The following is a 24,630-nucleotide window of genomic DNA, read 5'->3' as shown; positions in this document are numbered from 1 at the left end:
CTTGAGTGATTGTTGAGATACTGTAAGTTGTATACAAAATATTACTAATGTAATAGTTACTGTGTTTACTGTGACTTATAAAATTCAGTTTAAGACCTATAACCTAAAGAATACTATTACTGTAAAAATAGTTTGTGCTGAAGAGTTCGCCATTTATACTTTTTTGATAATCCTTAAGGTTCCAGAGATATGAACATTTGCTTATAATGTGTGGACATAATTTGAGTCTGTGAAAAGGCTTAGGCTCTGCCTATTGGAAGTTACAGTGCAAATTTAAGTGAATGAGTTAAAATGTGACACCAGAGACTTATTTGACTTATGTGTGTCCATTAGTAAGTAGAAGGACTCAGGCATCAAAGATTCACAATGTTATACCTCTCAAAATACAGATGATCACTGCATGCCTTCAGTTATCCACCATGCATTTGTACTGGGTAATCATGAATGAGAGAAGTTACAAAATAATGATACACATTGCAGTTTATAACTTCACAACCTTCACAAGATCAAACAACAGGCAGGATGCAAAACAAGGAGAGTAACAAGAGCAACATATCATTGTTTGTGCCATAGCTGTAACTCATGTTTGCTCGCCCCACAAGAATAGTCTATGTTTGTTTGTGCCATAACTCAGCTCTGTCCCCACTCAAAAGAACAGTGTACCCTTGTATGTGCTATAAGAGTAACTCATCGTTGCCCTCCTCAAAAGAGCACTCTATGCTTGTTTGTGCCATCCAACCCGCCCTTCAGTTGTTGGTAACTGCATATCATATAATTCTCATTTAATCTCCTCACACATTTTAAGACCAATGATAGAGAATGGCTTACACACTGCATGTGTCTGAGTACTGGTCAGATAACTGATGAATGACCAAGAAATACAGAAAGGTAAGACAGAGCTGTATATTTGTAAGCAATAATCATAACAGGTTGTGTGATCACCAACTGTACTATGGCCAAATATAATAAATTCAATAAATGTACAAATAACAGCTGATGGTTTGATATCACTGTATATTCTGTTGCAGTTGGTTATGTGAAGAATGACTTAAGTTCTTTGCTGCAAAGCTGTTTGTGCGACAAAGAGGAATGAGGCACCCATCCTGTTTTCTGAAGGTGCATTGGAGTGAAAGTTGAAATCCAAACCTGTGTAGAACTATCTCGTGTACTAACATTTTCTACTATGTATGTCATAGACTGCTTTCCCTCCTTTCAGGTACTTCTCCCTTTTTTTACTGGATAAGTAGACCACCCAGAAAGTAGGCAGATAAAAATAGAAACTGGATACATTCAATCAATGCTATTTGCACTGGCAGCAGATATAAGTGTAGGGCTAGAACAAAGATGGTTCTGGGTTCTAGTACAGCTTGTGCAGCCTTTTAGAACTCTCATACACATGGTCCTGGGTTCAAATACATCATATTCCATACATTTTTACTGTTGTTCTACTTTTCTTTATAGTCACTCTCACTTATAGCACTTAATATAGTGTAGCTGATATTAATTATATGTATGAGGGTTGAGACACTAATTATGTGTCAGTTATTTATTTATTTATTGCATTATCACATTTATTATATATTCCTGTAAGGATATTTCTGCTCCCTGTACTGCAATGACTTCCACATTTGTCAAACACATATATACAACTGCCTGTACATCAAAAACCCTTGACATTGTATTACTTGCTGCTGTTGTACACTGCTTACCATCACACACCCTGGAACACCATGCTTGTATTATGATAAGTGGTGTGCAACATTTTCAAACAGTGTGCACACTCCCAGTAAAAGGGATAATGGGAATTGGTGGGAAAACATCAGTCTCCACTGCTCTTGATCTGTGATAGACATGGCAGGCATTCATGGAGAGAGCATGAGATTTAGGGCTTAGAGATGAGGTGTCCAGAAGTCTGAGATATTTATTGGACTCCTAGTGAAACACCACAATGACAGGTTGCTGCAGGAGGAATATTCTGGGTCCCAGTATAAGTCAGAGGCTTGGTAAAATTTGGCCTGGGCAGCAATCAATGCCATTGGTATTCCCCACACTGATGAACAATGTAGGCAGCACTACGACTTCTGGAGGAAGAAGGGGGTAGCCTTGATGATATTTATTGTACCAAGGAATTTAGGATGGAGGACATCCGACACATGTGTAAGTATCAAATATAGAGAGTACTTGTAAGGCTTAAAGCTGAATATAGGTAAGGGTGGTATTCATAATGACATTCTGTTCTGTTCTGTCCACAGCTTCCATGGAGAGGGAGTGCAATGTTAGAACACATGCCACTAGATTGTTGAGGATGAGGGAGACATGTAGTATTTATGCAGCAGAAGAGTAGTGGTATTGTAGCATACAGGTGTATCAAATTGAATATGCATATTCCAACTGTAAAAGCAAGTATGCATGCATTAATCTGTAGCACAAATCATGAGAACAACATTAAACTTTAGTCAGTGGTGTTAGGTTCAAATACCATGCTTCCCAACTATATAATAACTGTTAATTCTCTACTTATTTGTAACTTAAAGGTTTAAAGTAAAAGCTCTATACCATTGGCACACATGCCCTGCTGTAAACTGTAGTCTGGATGACTAGAATATACATATGTGCAAAATATACACATGTAAAGGAGTACTTGATGCCATCTCTAGTACAGTGTGTATCTGTTAGAAGCTGAGAGTCTTAAAAGTAATAATTTATCTGTTAGGGGGTGGTAGTCTTAAGAGTAAAGGTTAAGATAATTGAATCAAATACTTGTATTAAATGTATTAAATGCATTGTATACTATATATGAAGGTACTAGTCTTATCTCTTTTTTCCTCTCACCCCAACACTTATCTCTTTTTTATTTTATTTTATTATGTGTCATCAAAATGTGTCCATGTCATCCATGAGTACCACATCACAAAATGCTTCACAGCACAGCGGGGTAGGCTTGCCCCACAGGATCCACCTGCTCCCACTCCTCTGGCCCTGGCAACATTGCTCAGCACTTCTGGGAGCCCACCTGGCAGAACCACCTCTGTTGCCCCTGCACTATCTGCCCCCTCAGGTAGCTCTGCCCTGGAGGATAGGCTAGTGTTTCCCTCTAGGAGCAGTGGTAGGGGTGGTGAGTTTTCACCCATGCTGCACTGCCGAGGATGGTGTGTACGGTAGTGCGCTGCACTGTTGGTGTATACCTATGCTAGATAGAGAGGCTGCTCTACCTCAATTTTACAAAGCACCAGTAGGAGGAGAAGGAGATCTCAAGTTCTACAGCTAGTGGCAGAGTCAGATGATAGTGATGACAGTCCCATGGGTGATGACTCAGTTCTTACTGTCAACCAGCTTGACATCCATGGGTCCATCCATGGTGTCCACCATCACCATTCCTGTATCTTGTCTTCTTTTTAATGTCTGTCTGCAATTGCTTCCTCACCTAACTAACTTACCAGACCCAGACATACCTATATCCCTTCCCCAACATTCCGCTCTCTTTCCAAACAAAAAAAAAAAAATGGGCACCTGTCCCAAAAAAAAAAAAAAAAGAAATAATCCCATACATGGCTTTCCAGTTCACACACGTGTCTTCTTGATACACTTGATTTGGTTCAATTGGCTATACAACATGATTGTTTGTGGTCACCCCTCATTCTGGAAGTGACAGTCCAAATTCAGCTAATATTCTGCATATGTTATCAGTTTTTACTATTGAACAAATGGATAGGCATGGTTCTTTCCTACCTCCCTCCTGCACATTCCTGTATTGCTTTCCATTTGTTCTTCCCCCTGCTTGATCCCCATTTCACCACTGTCTTATTTTCCCCATTTGTTTTCTTTAATGCTTCATTTTATTTTATACACATTGCACACCAACACACACTAACAGTAAAGCAAAAGTAGTTAAAAGTATTAGATACAGCTGTATTCAAACCCAGTACCATCTGGCAACATATCACTGCTTTAACACCTGCTGTCACAGAGTCAGTTCAGGTGCGGGTGTGTTCCAGTGACTTAATACTAACTGTCAGACTTTAGTATCCTCATTTCACCACTGTCCTATCTTCCCCATTTCTTTCCTTTAATGAAGTATTGTGTGATGGAGTGCATCAAGCACCAATGTGCACCAATGGTAAAGAAAAAGTAGTTAAATGTATTAGATACAGTTGTATTCCAACCTTGTACCATCTGGCCCCAAATAGGAACATATCACTGCATTAACACTTGCTGCCACAGAGTCAGTTAAGAAGCAGGTATATTCCATAGACTCAATACTAACTCTCATGCTTTAGCAATGCTGCCAGTGGAAGAGTTACATGACATTCCTTTATGTACTAATCAGTCTTAAGGTCTTTATTTTGCCTGTCTCACAATGCTATGCAAACAAGATAAGCATAGCCAGACCTTACATTATCCCTCCATTCCCCATGATTGCACTAAGCGGCACATCAGGCAAACAATGGCCAAAAATAAAGCAATAATAAAAAAATGACAGAGAAAACACAATTTGCATACAAATGAAGAGGAGGTTGCATGCTAATGAAACAGAACCTGGGAATTGTGTGTTGCTTACCTGCATTTTCAACCTTGGCAGACATACATGTAACACCTTGTAAGTCTAACCAGACATACCCATCTGATATAAGCATTGACAGTTGCAACCCATTAGACATAAGCACTGAGGGAGTGGCTGCACTATGTTTACATCCCTACATGGATCCAATTTTTTGGGATTCAGCAAGTCTAATGAGTTCAAACCACATTTGCATTTTCACCATGCTGACAGCCCTGAATCTCCACCACAAGGCAACCATGTAGCTAGGGAAACTGAAGGGGAGCTGGATTGCTTATGTGTTGAATACAGAGGAATACTGATATTTAGATGATATGCTAGCATTTCATCATCTACATATTGCATATACTAACATGTAATGACGAATAGTCTGTTTAATGGTTTTATAATTATTTGGATTAGCACATACTTTTACACTTTTACCTGTCTGCATCACTTACAAGTGTACTGTTCATTTGGGGGTGGAGGAGTAAAGCTGGATTTGTGTTATTGCACAAAAAAGGATTTATGTTTCTATTGTTACTCTCCTTTTGTTCCATCCAGCCTACTGTCACATGTGGAGTTCAGTTCTGTACAAATCACAAACATTTTACTTTTTATTCTGTCCGTGTAGATTCCTTTCCATGGCTGTATTTCAAATGTTTTTGGGAATTTACAGGGAACAGCAGCACAGAGTCTACACTGTTGCTTTACAGCTTGATGAAGAGGTCCAACATGTTGCGTTGGTTGATTAGCATGCAATTCAGCTGCTTATGCAGTACTTAGCATGCCACAGTGTTTATCTTGTTTGAGCGGGGATGTGCACCGCTACAAAGTGCTTACTGAATTTAAAAGTTTCACTTCCTGTGTGTGCACATCACACCATGATGCCTACATGGTGGAAAACCACAGTGTAGGCTTTATTGAATCCCACCATATATCTAATTTATATACTCAGTCTATATATGGCGATCACCTATTAAATTGTATATACATCCGTGCTGAATTATATATTTGTATTGTTAACTTATGCTAACTTCCTGTGCAAATGCATATAATGTAAAACTTGAATTTCAGCATTACTTCTTGGGAAGGGTTTGTGGAGGAATGTTTCATAAAGGAAGCTTCAAAAGCACAACAAGTCCCTTCTTATGCAAATAGATTAAGTGCATGTAATATAGTGGCATGCTCACTATGCCATGGTGCAAATGAACTCTTGACAGGGATATTCATTAAGGAAAAAAAAGTCTTATATGTCAGAAAGAATGGAACCCTGAGGATACTGCCATAGTCAGGCATAGGCCTACACAAGTAGTAACTTAGTGATAACAAGGGGTGCTCTGAAGGCATTAGCTTATCATATAAGGACAGACAATTCAGCATGGGAGACTTTGAGGGTGGTGGGTGGACATCATGAAAGATATTTAAAGAAGTCCAAAACCCAAGATGTGTAGATAAAATGCCAGCATATAGTATGAATGAAAATAGTTCTGCAGTAATGGCTTTGATCAGAAATTATCATTTCTGATTCTTTCTCAGTAGAACTTAACATGCTGCATCTGTTGGCATTTCTTTTGAGTCCATGGTCTAAGCACCCCTTCATAGTGTGCATTATATTCTTCTGTAAGTTTGGATGTTTATAACAACTCCCAGTTTACAGTCATCAACAGGCTTCATCAGACTTCAGTCCTTGGTGTTGGCCTTGATGTAGAGATCCCAGCAGTACACCACTTGTAACTATTCTTTTACTTGAAAGTGTACTCCAGCATAATAAGCTGGATTCTGTCAGTGCAACAGTTTTTATATCCTGTAAGTAATACAGGGGATTACATTTAGTTAGATAAGTTTATTGTGTTGCCAGAATGGGGAATGGTACTAAATGCCTTGGCCAAGTACAGATCTTCAGTGTGAACCAATATACCTGAGTCCAATGTCTTGATTATTTGTTCAAAACAAGTTCACCAGGTTTAGAAGTTAGAATATACCTTTCACAAACCCAAACTGGTTTGGGTCCAGAATTTGAAAACTGCCTTTGTCTTAGTTAATTAGTTCCATTATGATGTGCTTCTCTGCCCTAAATATAAGGTTGGCAAGGCTTATGAGTCTATAGTTTCCCAGATCAATATGGGGTTCCCTTTTGTGGAGTGGAATGACTGCAGAAGTTCTCCATATCACTGGCATGATTACAGTGAATAGACTTAAAAGCAAATCAGGCAGGCAATGTTTGGTGCTGAAGAGAAGACAGCCTAGCACATTATCAAGGCCCACGGGGTTTGTGTTCTTAACCTTTGACAGGGCACTTAAGCCCTGCTTAAAGATGACTTGGGGGAGGGGGCATAGGCATACTGCTGTGATGTGGATAATTACGCAGGCAGAGAGGTATAAAGTATGAGCTGAATTTGCCCACTAATATGTTGGCTATGTCAAAAAACAGGATCTAATACTGCAGTGAATGAAGTCAAAAGTATAGCAGTACCAAATAAAAAAAAAAAAAACCTGACTTTGAAAATGCAAAACACAGTTTTATTAAAATGCAAAACTTTCAGGTTAAGACCCATCCTCAGTGCATATACAAAAAGTGAACAAATTAAAACATGTAAATAACAATTTAGACTTAAAGGAAAACTCCACCCTAGAACTAAAAAATCAGTTTTTTCACTCTATTTTTGTTTCCAGACCTATTTTAACACCTCAAAATCACAATAAGTGTTTTAACTGCAATTTTACCCTGTTTTTCACAAAATGGTTATCAATGGGGCTTGATATATCAATGTTATATTGTACTCCTTCAAGCCTTTCTCTTTCCCATAATACTTTGTATGAGTCATGCCAGACATAAGGAAGTCACTTTGAATTCCCATGTCATTGACATATAATGGGATTGGAAGGGTCACTGTTATTTTCTTTACCTTCTGTAAAAGGATTGCTTCTTTTCTGTCTTTAATCACCCTCATTTATGTTTTGCTCAGACCTTGTTTTATACTATACTTAGAAGTTATCCAGCCACAGCCTGAAAAGTAACTAAATTGCTGGCCTTTGTTCAGGGTTTTCTTTTGTAGTCTGAGGAATTGATTCTGCAAGGGTCTCTCAGTGCAGTGACAGTTTTTTTACCTCTGCAGTAGTGTGGGAGGAGGGACTCCCAATTCCTTTTGAACTACAAAAGAAAACACTTTAATTCTTGGCAGGTGTGTACCCTAGAATACTGAATGCTGTAATTAAATCAAAAGGTGCTTCAACAAAGTATTAGTTTAAGGGTGTGCACGCTTATGCAACCAGCTTGTTGTACTTTTTTTATTTTTAATATTTTTTTCCCAGATTTGTTTGTTTTTCAATTGAAATATGCAGGTTATAGGTCACATTAAAGGTGGGAAAAGTATTGAAATGATTTACTGTGGTCTCATTTTTTTATATCACAAAAACTTGGCATTTCAACAGGGGTGTGTACACTTTTTAGATCCACTGTAAGTGTTAGCTACAGCTACAGCCATCCCCATAGCTACTCCTGATAGGAAGTGGTTCATTTTAAAAATAAACACATTATTGGTTATTTGACTGTTATTTGTACTATTATTGGCTCTACTGCTGGTGCCTTTTATTTATTTATTTATTTATTTTACATGTGTTAACCGGGAAAATCCAGCTGGACAAGGTCCATTTTCAGTGGAGGCCCGGGGAGAAAAGCTCCGAAAATATGAGTACAGCAAAATTACAGATAGTAAATGAACAACGGTCACAATTTCAGGGAAAAATACAAAAGTTTTAGTGCAAGAGTTTAGAGAATTTGTTAGTAACTAGCCTAGAGAGAACAAGTTTAAATAAAAAAGTTTATATAAATATACACAATCCTAGATAGTAGAAAAGGTAATGAGAGTAAGATACTTGACATAGTAAGACAAGACCTATGTTGAGAAATTGGATCCATAGTAGTTGGAGAGTGCAATGATGGGGAGTTCAAGTTATGCATAGGCAGATCCAAGTTTCCAGAAAGTGTGATTGAAGTAGTTTTTTGAATTGTGTAATATTTGTGGAAGAGATAATGTGGGAAGGGAAATTACTCCAGGCCTTAGCAATGGTATGAGAGTAGAGAGATTTTCCTACAGTGTTGTTATCCCTAATTGTACTGAGAACAGATATAGTGGTAGAGTAGAGGGGGCAAGTGGTAGAGTAATGGGTGAGCAGATGTAAGGCAGGAGTTTTCTCAGGGTTGGTCAGGATGTTAAATGCAGTGATTAGCTGTCAGAAAGTGAGTAACTGGGGTAATTCTACCCATTTAAGGTGTCTTAGTGCTTGACAGTAGTAGGTTCTGTAAGTAGAGTTATTGGCAAATTTGGCAATGTTGTTGTAACATGATTCCATTTTATCAAGATCAGTTTTTCTAATGTGGGTTAAAATTGGAGCTGCATATGAAAGAAGTTGAGTTTGAGCTAAGGTGATTCTTACCTTATCAGTGAGAAAGTTCTTGTGCTTATAGAGAGTACCCATTTTCTTATGAACCTTTTGCACAGTTTGGACTATGTGAACATTGAAGTAGAGATGTTTGTCTATTTCTATCCCAAGGAGTTTGGTGTGAGTTGAAGCAGTGATTAGTGTACCATTTTTGGATGAGATAGAGAAGGTTGGGGAAGCTGTAGGAGTGGCCACCTTTATGAAGGGGAATGATGAATGCTATCTTCCAGAGTTGAGGGTCATGTGCTTCCTGAATAGACTGGTTAATAAGGATTGAGACTGGATAGGCCAGTGAGTCAGCTGCCATTTTAGAAAGGTAGCAGATATACCATCTGGGGCTAAAGTGGTAGGTTTTAAGTTTAGAACAAGTTTTTTAATTTTGATTGTAGGAGCAGGTGAGAGAATGAAGGGGGATATGTCATTTGTTGTTGTAGTACTATTTCTTGGTGAGTGTGCATTTTTAGTTATGGTAGTGGAATTGTTTTTGGATAAATGGGTGGACAGGGTCTGTATTGAGTTTATGAAGTGTTGGTTAAATTGGGTGGCAATGTCATAATTATTGTTAATTGGAGAGGTGGGGGTAGGGGTTGTTGTTTTACAAGGTTTTAATAGGGAGTTAATGGAATGCCAGAATTTTGGAGGGTTTTTTGAATGTTTGTTTTGGAGATTTACAAAATAGTTTTGCTTATCTAGTTTGGTTTGTTTTTTGACTAGATTCCTTAAATGTCTATAGTTTTGCATGGCCTGGTTAGAACTATCTTTTTTCCATATCTTCCAGGCCTTGTCCCTAGCTTTAAGTAGGGCTCTAGCATCCTTATGCAGCCATGGGGCATTATTTGCTTTGGCTTTTATGAATATACTTGGATATGATATAGCCTATAATGGAATATAGATCTGCTATGAACATGCAAACAGTTGACTGACCACTTCAGGGTGTCCTAATGGTTCATAATAATCCATTACTTAAGCAACTAACTGTCTCTGCCACTGACAATATAAGAACTGTTACCCAAGTAAATGATATTTTTTTCAATAATATTAGCATACTGGAGAAAAAAGTACAAACTTAAAAGAGACTCCAATGGCGATGGCTAAGCTTTTGCACTTATTTGGAACTTGGGGTGTACCTTCTGGACTGAAAAATTTAAAAATGCCAGTATATGCTAACACTTATCCTGAGCTGTTAAGAAAGTGGCAAGAGCTAAACTTAAAATTTAGTGCTGATTAGATGGTATTGATGAAACAATTTTTTGCCAAAAATTGAAGATTTACAAGATGAAATAATCAAGTTAGAGGTCGAAATAGTTAATGATGTCCTTTAAAGATAATGCACATATTTATCATCAAATGCTTGAGAAAATGGCCATTTATGATAAGAAACTTGGGAATATTAAAAAAATAAACTGGTAAGAGGCCTTTAATGATTTTATGTCAGGTTATATACTCTCTTGGCCAAAGGAATCACTTCCCTATTAGAATAATGAATGGCCACATACTTACGTTTGCCCTCGATACTTTTGAAATGCTGAGGACTTCATCTAATCTGTTGCCATCTTATGCTGCAGTGCTGATTTCCCCTGCAGCCCCTCCATTGAATAATATTATCCAACATGATTGAACAATTCCGTAAACTCTCAGCCTTCAAGAACCAATTGGAGCCCTCAACAGCCGGAGGTTTTTCACTTACAGCCATGCCTCTTGCAGTTCAGTTTCCCAGAAAAGGTGGAAACACACCACTGACATCCATCAAATGGATGGTCATGAGGAAGAGGAGGAAGAAAAGGAACAGGAAGGATTTACAAGGGCTCGCAAATGTGCAGCCATTTGAACAAAAGAACAAACAGAACATTCAGGTTCGTCAAATATAGTTAAACTGCTGGATATTGTACTTAGCACTGATGACATTTCTTTGCTAAAAAAAGGTTTGCAGTTCATACCATCTAGTTTTGAAAGTATTGTTGATGCACTTATGGACCGTAAAGTGTTTTGCAGCTAATTTTTAAAGACTGTCTACCCATTGGCAGTAAAACTCATTGTGAATCATGTAAAAAATCTAGTACCTTTACCCCAAGAAGTTGTCCTACCAGAGCTTTGATGAATGTTATTGAGTCAGAGCTACATGTTTTGTATGAATAGAAAGAGAAGGAGAAATTTTATAATTTAACTATGAATGAGCATAAAGCTTTGGAACGTTTACAAAATAATACAAAAATAGTGATTAAGCAAGCAGACAAGGGTGGCGCTATCATAATAATGAATAGGAGAGATTATGTGCACTATATGTATGATTTCTAAGCTAATATTAATATATTTAAGAAAATGAATGCCTTAGATATAAAGAAGCTTATTTCAAATTGGAACATGGTTATTTATGAGATGCAATTTAATAATCTTATAACAATAGATTTATTTAACTTTTTTAACGTGTTCTGTCCTATCATCCCTGCCCTTTATGGTCTACAAGTCTTACCCAAACCTCAATGAGACCAATTGTATTGGGTCGGGGTTGGACATCTGAACCTATATAATTTTATTTACAGATGTTATTAGGTAAATACTTATGCAAAGTACTTAGCTTATACAAAACACTGTTGATTCACTAGACAAGTTACATGAATGGTATAGTTCTAATAATGATACTGAGTTCATGTTTGTGACATTAGATATCTCTTTATTATTCACAGTTATCTCAAATGATTTTGGCCTAGATGCTATGTGTGATTTTGTATACAAATACTGCTTTACATGGGAGAGAAATAAATAATATCTGCCAATTATTAGAAATTGTTTTGACCAATAATGTGTTTATTTTTGAAATGAAAGACTTTCTCCAGATATCAGGAATAGCTATGTGGACAGCTGTAACTAACACTTATGTGAACATTGAATTAAATCAATGGGAGAATGAGTTTATTTTAAATGGAAATATGTTAAATGAGTCTGGGAAAGTATTTTTCTATAAACGATTCATAGATGATGTGTTCCTTGTTTGGAGAAGTTATGAGATAGAGCTGCTCCAGTTTGTAGAATATTTTAACAACACTACTTGTTTTTTTAAGATTCAAAGCTAATTGGCCAAAAAAGAGATTAACTTTCTTGATATAAAATTAATTAATAAATTGGATGTAATTAATACAAGCATTTATAGGAAGAATGTGCAAGCCAATCATTATAAACACTGAAGGAGTATGCAGGCCCCACATGTATTTAGAGGTATAGTTAAGGGACAACTTTTATGAGTGAGTTGATTAAATACCGATGAAAATAAATGTTTAGAACAAATGACTGAAACTATGCAAGATTTTAGAGAAAGCGGTTAAGATGATAAAAAACTGAATGATGCAATGGCTAGAGACGGTAATGGTAATAGACAGTATAATAGGAATAGGCAAGATGCATGCTACCTAAGATATGAAACTATCTATAACAGAAGACGGTGAGGTTAAGAAAATCATTACTAAAAAATAGAGTATTTTAGAAGCAATAACTGAAATGAAACATTTTCTAAGTGATAGACCAAAGTGCAAATTCAAGAAAGCTTACACAAAATGTTTTTCCGTGTGTGCATCACAAGGTAATGCGGACATATGCGTGAAAAAATTAGATTTAATAAACTGTGTAGTGATGAGCAATCACACACACATGCACAACTATGTCACCTTCATGCAATGCAAATTTTAATGTAAGTACCTGAATTGTATGCAAATTAACCAGGTGGAGTGATCCAACAACCTGTAATGCATCCATGTAGACTCAATGTCCATGTTAGATGTGTATGTGAAAATTTTCCATATACAGGAGTCTATATGGAAAGAAGGGGAAACAAAAGTCCTCAAATATGAACATAATTCCCCTGAAAAGGTTAGATCCCATACATAAATGTTTGATTCATACATTGTGAATGTTTGAAAACAGCAGGAATTATGTCAAAGTAATATTATTATTTTTTTTTATTTCTGCATGTTTGTGCTATGCATTGCATTACACAAACAAGTTTAACATAAAAATAATACAAAAATGTGTAAAGGAACAATATAATGTACTCTAGACAAAAGTACTGTAAGACCTTGCCTTAGGATTGCACAATCATGCGTCCGTACTGTTAACCAGTTTACACGGCTATGAATTGTGTAGTTTCTAGGCTGTCAGCATGAAAATTATGCAGATGAGGGGTAAATGCCATGGATGTGTTGAATCACTCAAGGAGACAATTGTGTACAGATATCCACTTCATGTAGGCTCCTACATAGTGTTTATATTCCCATTGGATGGGGATGACATTAGGGGTTGTGTCATGTCAGTTTTAAGAGTATATTTGTGGTCAGTAAGCATTTTGTGCAGTTCACTGCATGCACAAATGGTTTGGGTGTAGCTTAGTTTGTTGGCATGATCAGACCACCCATGTTCCAGTCATGAGTTAGACAGCTATAAATGGAAGCTTACATATTTAATTAATATACAGTTCTGCATAGCTATATTGTGTGATGTTGCTCACAGTGCAGCATTGCACACTAAAGTAGGGGCTTTAAATCATGTCAATTATATCCCAAGCAGGTGAACTGCATCATAATTAGCCAATCCCACATGGTGGACCTACTTCCGAACTATATAAACTATGCATAGACCCTCCATTCTGATTTTCCTTCAATAGTCTGAACCATTGGAGTAGAGACTTGGAAATTTTAACTGAGATAATGCTAGGGGCTGCTGCCACTATTCTACATCTGTATGTGCTAGATGCTGATGTCAGTGCTGCTGCTGCTGCTGTTGCTGCTGCTGCTGAAAACAGGCTTAGGTTGGGAAGGAGAAGAATGTTCAGGCCTAAGATAACCTTCCAGGAGCTACATGAGCTGGAGAAGGTAAAGAGCTATAGGGTGGACAAGGACATATTACAAGAACTCAGTGAGCTTTGCTGTCCTCAACTCAGAGCCAGAGCTAACAGAGGGGAGCTCATCCCAGTTGAAATTAAGGGTATGCGTAGCCCTTAGGACACTAACATGAGGTACTTTTCAAAGACCAACTGGGGACATGATGGGGGTGTCACAGGTATCAGCATCCAGGATACTCCACCAATTGTTGGATGATTTGTTCCCACATGCCAGTGAGCACATATCTTTTCCACTTTCTTGAGTAGAGGGTTAGCAATATGCAACAGTTTTATTGTGTAGCACACTACCATGAAGTACTGGGTGCCATAGATTGCACTCATGTACACATCAAGGCACCACGTGGTGAGCAATGGTTGAATCTACTTTAACCACAAGGGATAGGTTTACTATGGTAAGGTTGAAGTGGGTTCAGTCAAACCCACTTCAGTCGAAGTCTGGAGGTAACAATGTCGAACCCAACACTGTCGAAGTATGAATCTCACCCCATCTCGACCCATGTTAAAGCCCATTCTGAGGTTGAAGTCGAGTCATATTTTGACAATCTTGGGATTTGACATTGTTATTTTTGTGGACATGGGTCAATTATCCCATTATTTGATGGGGTCCGGTTCAACCTTACCATAGTAAACCAAGGGATATCACTCCATCAGCTGGCCAGGGGAGTATCATGAATGTGTGTGCTGGAAACCCTGGCAGTTATCATGACTCCCACATTTGACACACATCACAGCTGTACCAGATGTTTGTTAGGGGGGACTTTTCACAGGGCAATTTACTGGGGGATGCTGGCTATATCCTGGAACCATAGATGATGACACCCATCAGAAATGCACACACACACCCATGGAAGATTGCCATAATGAGGCACATGTACAAACTAGAAACATCACAGAGAATGTGTTTGGGATTCTGAAGTCACAGTTCTGGTACCTCAATATATCTGGAGGAGCCTTGCAGCATACGCCTTGCACATGTGCACAAATATTCACAGTATGGGCTATGCTACATAATCTGATCCTGCAGGAACAGCTGCAGCTGGATCAGCAAAGGGAAGGGATATGCAGCCCTTCACCAGTGCCTAGGTCACCGCAACCACAACCACAGGAGGACTCAGAGTAGGAACCCCCTGCTGGTGTCCCTTTAGGCAGATATAGGCATGCTCTTTACTCTCTGGCTTTGGCTAAGAGACAAGGCATAGTACATTCACTGACAACCTAGAGACCTACTCATATACATATATTAAAATTGATGCCAGGCAACACACACATCCTGTACCTATCCATGTATTGGCTGTGTACTGCTTGTACCAGATAGAGTAAGCCCTGAACTACAGTTGTGTCAACTGATGCATTTGCAAGGTAAGTCTGTAACCTATACAGTATTCTAGTGGATTGTTATGATATGTCTTTGTAGCTATGGACATGGTACATTATGCAGGTAACTATAGTGGGGTATGTGGACAGACATTCATTCCACATGGGACTACAGACACCTACTCCACCATCATGTCTCCATTTGTAATCAGTAGGCCTCATTCATGGAATATTCATGCAGTACTACTTCAAAAGATTACTGATACATCATTCAAGAGAGATGTTAGAAAGTGAGATTAAATGGTAGTCAGACTAGTGTGTATCCTGACATAAAATGTAGTTTGTCCCTCCCACCCGAAAAAACAATAGTGTCCCCTTGTAACTTCCATAACAGTAACTCATCTATACTATTTGAGCACTTGACACAGTTAGTATGCCACACAGTCTCAGGACAGTAATACAGAGTTTGATCTTACATTATATGTGTTAGGTAGCTGAGGAATGGCATTGTACATATTTATGCAGGTGATTTTGTGATGAATGATCCCCTTTCTGACAAACTGCTTCTGTGGCTCAAAGGACTAAGGCAGTCAGCTTGTGTGATGGTATTCAGGGTTGTAATCTGGAGATAAGCAAATATTTTGGATGTGAACTAGTAATACGTTGTGCTTTACAGTCTGTGCCTCTGTGTGTGCTATACTATTATTAACATTTTTATTATACTGATACCAAATTTGCACTCTGGACCACATGTCTACAACCTTTTTAATAAGTCTTAGCCAGTTTGCATGAAGTGCAGCAGAAGTCAGACTGAGAAACAAAAAACAATCTCAGCCTGGAGCACAGCTAGTAGTGGGCTGGAGTCTTAGGTTCTGCAATAGTAAGTCTCTGATGTAAGCAATGTGCCTCCCACTTGCGCACTACTTAACAAGGTGCAAAGAGGTCCAAAAACGGCAACACACATGTCCAAACACTTAGTAAGCATTGCAAAAATCCTTTGCTCCTCGTACAATTTCTTTATAAAATGTGTGTATAGATATATATATATATATATATATGTGTATATATATATATATACACACACACACACACACACACACACACACACACACACACACACACACACACACACACACACACACACAAATACATCTTTGTCTTTCTCTCTCTCTTTCTATATATATATATATATATATATATATATATATATATATATATATATATATATATGTATATATACAGATGCATCTAAACATGAAATACACACATTATATATATGTAATATATGGGTCTACCTGACATGGTCGACAGTTCATATGATCGACAGTTTATTTGGTCGACAGTTCATTTGATCGACACCCCCCCTAACTATATATATCAATTCCAGGGATGCACAACATTGGGGAAGGGGGCAAATCTGCTTGTCAACCAACTGAACTGTCGACCAAATGAGTGTCGATAATATGAACTGTCGACCATGTCAGGTAGACCGGTAATATATATATATATATATATATATATATATATATATATATATATATATGTGCATGTATGTCTGTAATGCTCTATATATCCAAATCATAGAGAAGACAGCTGCACTAAGCCCCAGATAATGTTGGACAAAGGACCAAAAGTTAGGGCTCTACTTTAAATAATGCACTTACAAAATGTAAAAGTGAATAGAATAATGTGTTACACTTGGAGGAATATTGTGAAGTCTGAAGTTCAGATTTCTGGAAACCTTCTCTCACTTCATGTCTAAATGATGCCACATTTGACAGCAAACCACAATTTAGTGTGAAAGTCACATAAATATGTCTCAAACCTGTGGACGTGCTGCAAACATCTGGACAGTGGAGTGATATAGTGCCCTACTATTCCAGACCACATGTCTCCCCAAGACAGCATGTGTAAACCTTGAAAGTATATGTCACAGTATAAGAAAGTGTACATATACCGTGAAGCCATATGTTTGTATCTGTGCCAGCAGCAACACCCACATTCACTACAGCCCCATGTGTCTGCTGGATTTCACCACACATGCATCAACAACTGAACACATTGTGTAATGTATAATGTTGTGTGCTCATTCATAGACAGGGTAAATTGATTGTGACCATAGGTTTGCAAATTCAGATGCAATCAGGCACAATCATGCTCAGTACAGGTACTGTTGTGAAATAGGCTACTAAACAGCTGTCTGACTGCTATGCTACTATCTGTAGATGGCAATAATAAGCAATGTGACTCTGCAGGCCTCCCAGGCTGTTCATCAAAGAACTTGGCTAGGTCCTCTAGGATCAGTTCACTTGCAGTCATTTGTAAAGCAGACTTGAGCCATGGCATGTGCATTAAGTACTGTGTTCTGTAGTCTGTAAACCTAGATAGATAGGAGGTCTAATCTCATGCCAGCCCACTTAGTGTGTACATGTATGTTTATCTCCCTAAAGAATAAGTGTGAATCCCATACTGACTTACAAACTGCCATGGGTCTGTACTGTTTTGTTTCTTGCAGTTGATGCAGACCTCCAAACTCTTGGCCTGCACAAGGCCTGCTGATGTCAACTACTATATGTTCAACTAAATTCATGTTAATATCAGACTTGAGCCATGGCACTTGTGTTAAGTGCTGTGTTCTGTAGTGTGTGTGTTTGTGTGTGTGTGTGTGTGTGTGTGTGTGTGTGTGTGTGTGTGTGTGTGTGTGTGTGTGTGTGTGTCATCTCCATAAAGAACAAGTCTGAATGCCATACTGATTTCCAAACTGGCATGAGTTTGTACTGCTTTGGGGCTTATGGTTGATGCAGTCCTTAAGACTCTTGTCTTGCAGAAGGACTGGTGATATAATCTACTATAAGATTACCTAAAGTCATGTTCATGTCAGACTTGAGCCATGGTGCATGAGTTACACACTGTGTTTTGTAGTCTCTATTGTAAGATTACCTAAAGTCATGTTAATGTTAGACTTGAGCCATGATACATGTATTAAATACTGAGTTCTGTAGTCAATAAACCTAGATAGGTATGAATTCTAATCTCAATCCAGCCATCTTGGTGTCTACATGTGTGTGTGTGTGTGTGTGTGTGTGTGTGTGTGTGTGTGTGTGTGTGTGTGTGTGTGTGTGTGTGTGTGTGTGTGTGTGTGTGCATTCCCCTAAGGAACATGTGTGAATCACACACTGACATCCAAACTGGCAGGGGTTTTGTACTGTTTTGGGCTTTGCAGTTGATGCATGCTTCCAAACATTTCTCCTGCATAAGGCCTGCTGATGTCATCTGCTATAAGATTACCTAAAGTCATGTCAATGTTAAACTTGAGCTGTGGTGTATGCATTAAGTACTGTGTTCTGTAGTCTGTAAACTTATTTAGGGTTTCTGTTGTCACTGCACCCAACTTTGTGTGTCTCTCCATAAAGAAGATTATATGTGTATATTCCAAAATGGCACTGTTTTGGGTCTTGCATTTGATGCAGGCCTCCAAACTCTTGTCATCCAGAAGGCCTTCTGATGTCATCTACTACAAGATTACATAAAGTCATGTTAATGTCAGACTTAAGCCGTGGCATATGCAATAAGTACTGTGTTATGTAGTCTGTAAATTTAGGCAGGGGTTCTATTCCCACGGCAGTCAATTTAGTGTGTGTGTGTGTGTGTGTGTGTGTGTGTGTGTGTGTGTGTGTGTGTGTGTGTGTGTGTGTGTGCACGCTTTTCAGTATTCTGTACAAGTAGATAGATAATGGTTCTATCATCACTGCAGCCAGCTAAGTGTGTGTGTGTGAATGTTAGCCAGAGGCTATGGGACACTGTCTACTTCTCTTCAGCAAGCACTGCTAATGTCATTAGCAATAGATTACTGTTTGTGTATACATCACAACAGGCCATGGTTATGCAGTGTCCTGACAAATGCATGCATGCAAGACTTTAAGTTTATGGTGTTATTCCAAGAAAAAAGAGTACCTGACAGTGTGGGATAACATGTTGGATTATGTATGCTGCTTTGCCTGGCATATACATAACATAACATAAAAACATGCTGGCTATGCCCTTGCAGCTCCCACTCTAATATCACCCACCCCATCCAGCCACTACCTTTCTTTCCACACCACTAACTACCTTGATTATAGCAAGCTCAGATGCTCATAGGCCTAGTACTTATACAGCAGGAACTTCTTATTTTAACATTTGTTAATGTCTGTTATGTACTTCACAGATAAAGATTCTAGTTGTCTACTGATGTACTATGTTCTTCATCTGTAAATATGTCGTAAGTAATTGCTATGTAAATTGTTAATCGCTATGTAATCCTATGTAACTACTGTCTGTTTATTTTAACTGTGGAGCTTTTCTCCCCGGGCCTCCGCTGAAAATGGACCTATGTCCAGTCGGACACTCCCGGTCAACAAATATAAATAAATAAATAAATATGGCACTTGTCTGAACCATAATCCCTTTATTAGGAATGGTTGCAAGAGCAGTCTTACAAATGAGACAATGTACAACTCCAGCAAAGTAAGGGTCATGCTGGTAAACCCTTGGAGTTCACAGTGTAAAACACACTCTCTGTAGCCACTTTTTGTAGTAAAGATGTGGATGCCTGTGCAATCGCAGAAAACTTGTTCAAGGTTGCCGTAAGTACTTTGGCCTTGCAAGGCTATAACACCTTTCAAACAATCAGGCAGCAAATGGAAGTCATGTGACCTAATGTGGGACTGCCGTTACATGTTCCAGGATCCTACATGTAAAATATGACATGCATAGGACATGCTGGAGGGACAGGAATATCTCTCAAAGTTTGAGACTGCTCTGCAGTAGGCCTCAAATCTATGTCAAGCAGAACACTTCCATTACTGTGTTGAAGGGCAGACTGCATGAATTGCTGTGAAAATGTATCTAACATGGATCACTGCTACTGAGGACCTTGCTAGACAACCCTTGGGCATCTATCTCATCTGGCATTGAACATTATATTGTGATGCAACAGCTATGCTCCTAATCACCATCAGGTCACTACCTTAGTTACATACTAAGAACATTGGAACCCAAGGCAAAATGCAAGCAAATCTGAACATTACACTGTGTTACCATTCTGATGACATTTGTTTTCTGTGTAGACATACAATAATGCATTCTGAAGTTGATAGGTTGATTGTAGATGTGTACCCATAGGTGTGTACTACACAATCCTGAAAGAGAAATGTATTCCATGACATACTTTTGATTGTGTGACTCCACAGCCCTTACAACATCCATTTTAATGCAGACAACTAATTATGCTATCCACAGTATATGTGCAGTGACTGAGACCTGGTTCAAGGCTCCAGAGAGCACCCCTGCACTACCAGGCTATAACTCATACCACACTTTTCGGCCATCTAACCTGGACCGAAACACCAAAGGTGGGGGTGTGTCCATATTCATTAAGGATATCCACACCTCCAGGCTAGTTGCTCAGCATAATGCATCCAAGGTTATCCAAGTGCAACTAACTCTTGGCAAAACTGCAATCCAAATTTTAGCTTGCTACAGATCCCCCACCATGCCCCAGGATTCCCACTCCTCTTTTCTTGATGCAGTGGAAAATATTAGGGTTCAACCAAATACCCTAATAATGGGCGAATTCAACTACCCCACCATTAACTGGGAAAACTACTTATGTACTAACTCCTTAGTGCAACGCTTTCTGGAATTCATAAACTCCAATGCCCTAGATCAACTTATCCACACCCCCACCAGGGGCAACAATATCCTAGAACTAGTCATTACCAACATGAGTGACCCGTGTTCCACACCTGAAGTCAACTCCTTGTTGGTCCGATCCAACCATAAGCTAATCACCCTCGATATCCACATCCCACCCGCACCCCCCATTAAGGAAACCACAGTAAGAAATTTCTCCAGAGCCAACTTCATGCTTCTTAAGACAGAAGTAGTGAACTTCATGACACCCATGCAGATGGACAATACAGTTACAACTGCTGAATCCTACACAAATGTGCTCTATAAGCATCTACATGAGTGCATGGATCGTGCTATCCCAAACAGAACCAAGACGCTATCCTCCAAAAAAAGGAAGCCAATCTAGTGGTTCCCTGCCATAAACAAACTGTACAACAGAAGGAAGAAACTGTTGCAAAAGAGAGTAAAATCCCATGAGTGGAGGAGCTCCCTGGTCAGCCTCAGTAAGAAGCTGAGATCCCTTATAAGATCCTCCAAAGCTAGCTACGAAAATACAATTGCCACTAATTCCAAGGGCAACCACAAAGCAGTCTATAGCTATGTCAAGAATTTCAATGGCAACACCCAGATCTGCACTGAGTTACAGCACAAAGGCATGAAAATTACAGAACCAACTGATATTGCCAACATCCTGGCAGTTAGGTTCAGTGCTAACTTTATCCCCCCTCCCCCTAAAGGGCCCATATCTATACAGGAAGAATGCAGAGTCCCTGCAATCACAACTACACAGGTGAAAGCTGCACTCTCTAAAGCCAAAAACACAGCATCCATGGGACAGGACAACATCCCAGGCTGCATTTTACACGAACTTCAGAATGTACTGGCTCCCCACTTAAGCACCATGTTTAATAATAGCCTCGCATCAAGCTTTGTGCCCACTGAATGGCACACAACAACAGTTATCCCACACCACAAAGGAGGAGCCACCACTGATCCTGGGAACTATAGACCTATTAGCCTGATGAGCCTGGTCTGCAAAGCCATGGCATGTATCATCATGAAACTCATAAACAAAGACATTGGTAACCTCCAAACTCTGGATCCCACCCAGTTCAGATTTGTGAAAGGCAGATCATGCCTTCTGAACCTGATCGACTTCTTTGAGGCAGTCACCAAAGCCGTAGATGAGGGTAAAGTGGTTCACACAGCCTATCTTGACCTCGCCAAGGCTTTCGACACCATCCTCCATTTTGGAATTATAGCTAAACTCAATAAACTAGGCATAAATCCCTACATCACAAGATGGGTTGCCAACTGGCTCACTGACAGAACCCACAATGTAAAAGTTGCAGACTCCAAATCTGACCTCAGACCAGTGACAAGTGGAGTACTACAGGGTTACGTCCTGGGACCGCTCCTGTTTGGTATCTACTTCTCTGAAGTACAGGCTAACACAGAAGGCCTCTGGCTAATGAAGTTCGCAGATGACTGCAAACTAGGAGCCATAGTCAAGTCCCCAAATGATGTGAACATCCTACAGAAGGGCCTCTCTGAGACAGATGCCTGGTGCCAGAGCCATGGCCTCAAGCTCAATGCCAAAAAGTGCAGTGTCATCCCCTTTGGTAAAAACTCTGTACCCATGAACTACCACATAGGCAGCAATCTACTTAACATCAAATGCATGATAAGAGACCTTGGGACCCAGGTGGACAGTAGTCTCTCCTTTGATAGTCACATTACCACAGTAGTCAGGAAGTCCTTCTATGTGCACACCTCATCATAAAAGGGTTCTCGTCCAGGAAAAAAGAGGTCATCGTTACCCTCTACTCATCACTCATTAGACCCATTATAGAGTACAACGCCCCTTTTGGAATGTACCTCACAAGACATCTGCAGCAGCTGGAAAGGCCACAGAAGTACCTCACAAAGAGGATTACTGGACTCAAACAAATGCCCTACACTGACCACCTCAAAAAACTCCAGCTTTACTCCATAGCATATCGCCTACTCAGAGGTGATCTCTGCCTAACATATAAAGCTATGTCAAACCCAGAGCTGTTGGACATGCTACACCTAAAGAAATCCCAATCCCTCCAAGCTACATGCTCTAGGGACCTAAACCTTGTCACCACAATAAACAGGACATGCTGGAAGGACAGATTCCTATCCGAGAGACTTCCCATACTGTGGAACAGACTACCCATCTATGTCAAGCAAAATTCTTCATTAGCACTCTTCAAGAAAAATCTTGATGAGTGGATGGGAAATAGGAAATACACCCCGGGGATCACTTCTGTGTCTCTGCTCATCAGTGGCACAGGAAAATAACTTTCTTGGGTGGCATAAGCCAGGGAACCTTGTTGGCTAGGCTTGCATAGGCCCTTGGGCCGATAGCCTAGTACCTATGAACCTATGAACCTAAATGGCAAAGTACAATATCTGTAAATGATCAGTGCAAGTAGCATGTCAACATCAACAATGGATGAAAGGAATTCATACTAATGTAGATAGTCACCCTCTGCATCATACACATAGTTTTATTTCCCTGCATCCATGAGAAAGATGATAGGGATGTGGGACAGTTATCATCACTTGCACAGGGTGTTGTGTGGGGGTGCAGGAAGCCTAGGCTAATACAATAGGTCGGCAAATATGTAGGTGAATAATCAAGGGAATCAGGCGAGAAGAACCATTGAAATGTGTGTTTCTGTAGATGCCCTCAATGTGACATTGGTGTGTGACTGTCTGCATGAACACAGCCAAGCTTAGTGCTAGCCCTGCATGTCTGTATGCTGGACAGCTATGAGCCATGTGTGGTAGAGCTGACAGTTCATCATCTTTGCCCACGAAAATGAGAACTGGTTCTTCCAGGAGTTGCATGGGCATCTCCATGCTCAGCTTTAGATGCTGTGCTACTATCTGAAGGTGACTGATGTCTACTGGGCATGTGTCCTTCACAGGAACACCTAGGATCAAGACACCATGGCCAGCTATGTCTTGGTGCAGACAGCACATTCCCCTCTGGAGCACTGGATGTACTGCCATTACTGGAGCGTGACTGGGCATGGCCACATTGACTCTCAGCAGATGTAGTTGCTGACCTATGCTCACAAGGCCGATGCACAAATCCAATCAGACATTCCATCACACACAATGTGAGTTCCATGACAGATAGTCTGTGATTTGTTTCAGACTTATCTCTTTCCACTATGCCAGTCAACTGATCCAGGGTATCAGCAACACAGTGGAGGCAGTCACAGATGTCAAACTGTGCTCAACCATAACCCTGAGCATTCATTGTGAGTTCCTTTCTGAGCATGCCTGTGCCTCCATGATGGACCTAAACATATGCCGAGTGACATATGATGAGACACCTGCAACAAGCGGTAGAGGGAGAGTAGGCCTCCTACGAGTACCCATATCAATCTGCCTGTATGGAACCTTACCAACTGTTTGGCTATGGCCAGTGTTAACAGTCACTGAAGCCAAAGTAGCCACACTTCCCTCTTCAAAGTCCCCACCCTCCAACTGTCCAATATCTGTGGCCTCAGGGGATTGGGTATACATAGGCATACTTGCTGGTTATGGTGATAATGAGGGTAGCTGAGGGATGTAAATCTCTGTGTTTGATTCAGCCTCTGCAATCTGCAGCTGTGCCTCAGTTTCTCCACCATCATCATCAGAATCTAAAGAGACACTGCATGTGGTGTATATGATAAAGACCAACATCACTGGTCACCTGTGATAAAAAAAGCAAGACATTAATACCTGT

The sequence above is a fragment of the Protopterus annectens genome, chromosome 10.part0 (genome assembly GCF_019279795.1).
Source record: "Protopterus annectens isolate FY-2018-M chromosome 10.part0, PAN1.0, whole genome shotgun sequence".
Classification (NCBI taxonomy): domain Eukaryota; kingdom Metazoa; phylum Chordata; order Ceratodontiformes; family Protopteridae; genus Protopterus; species Protopterus annectens.
This window is presented reverse-complemented; position numbering follows the sequence as displayed.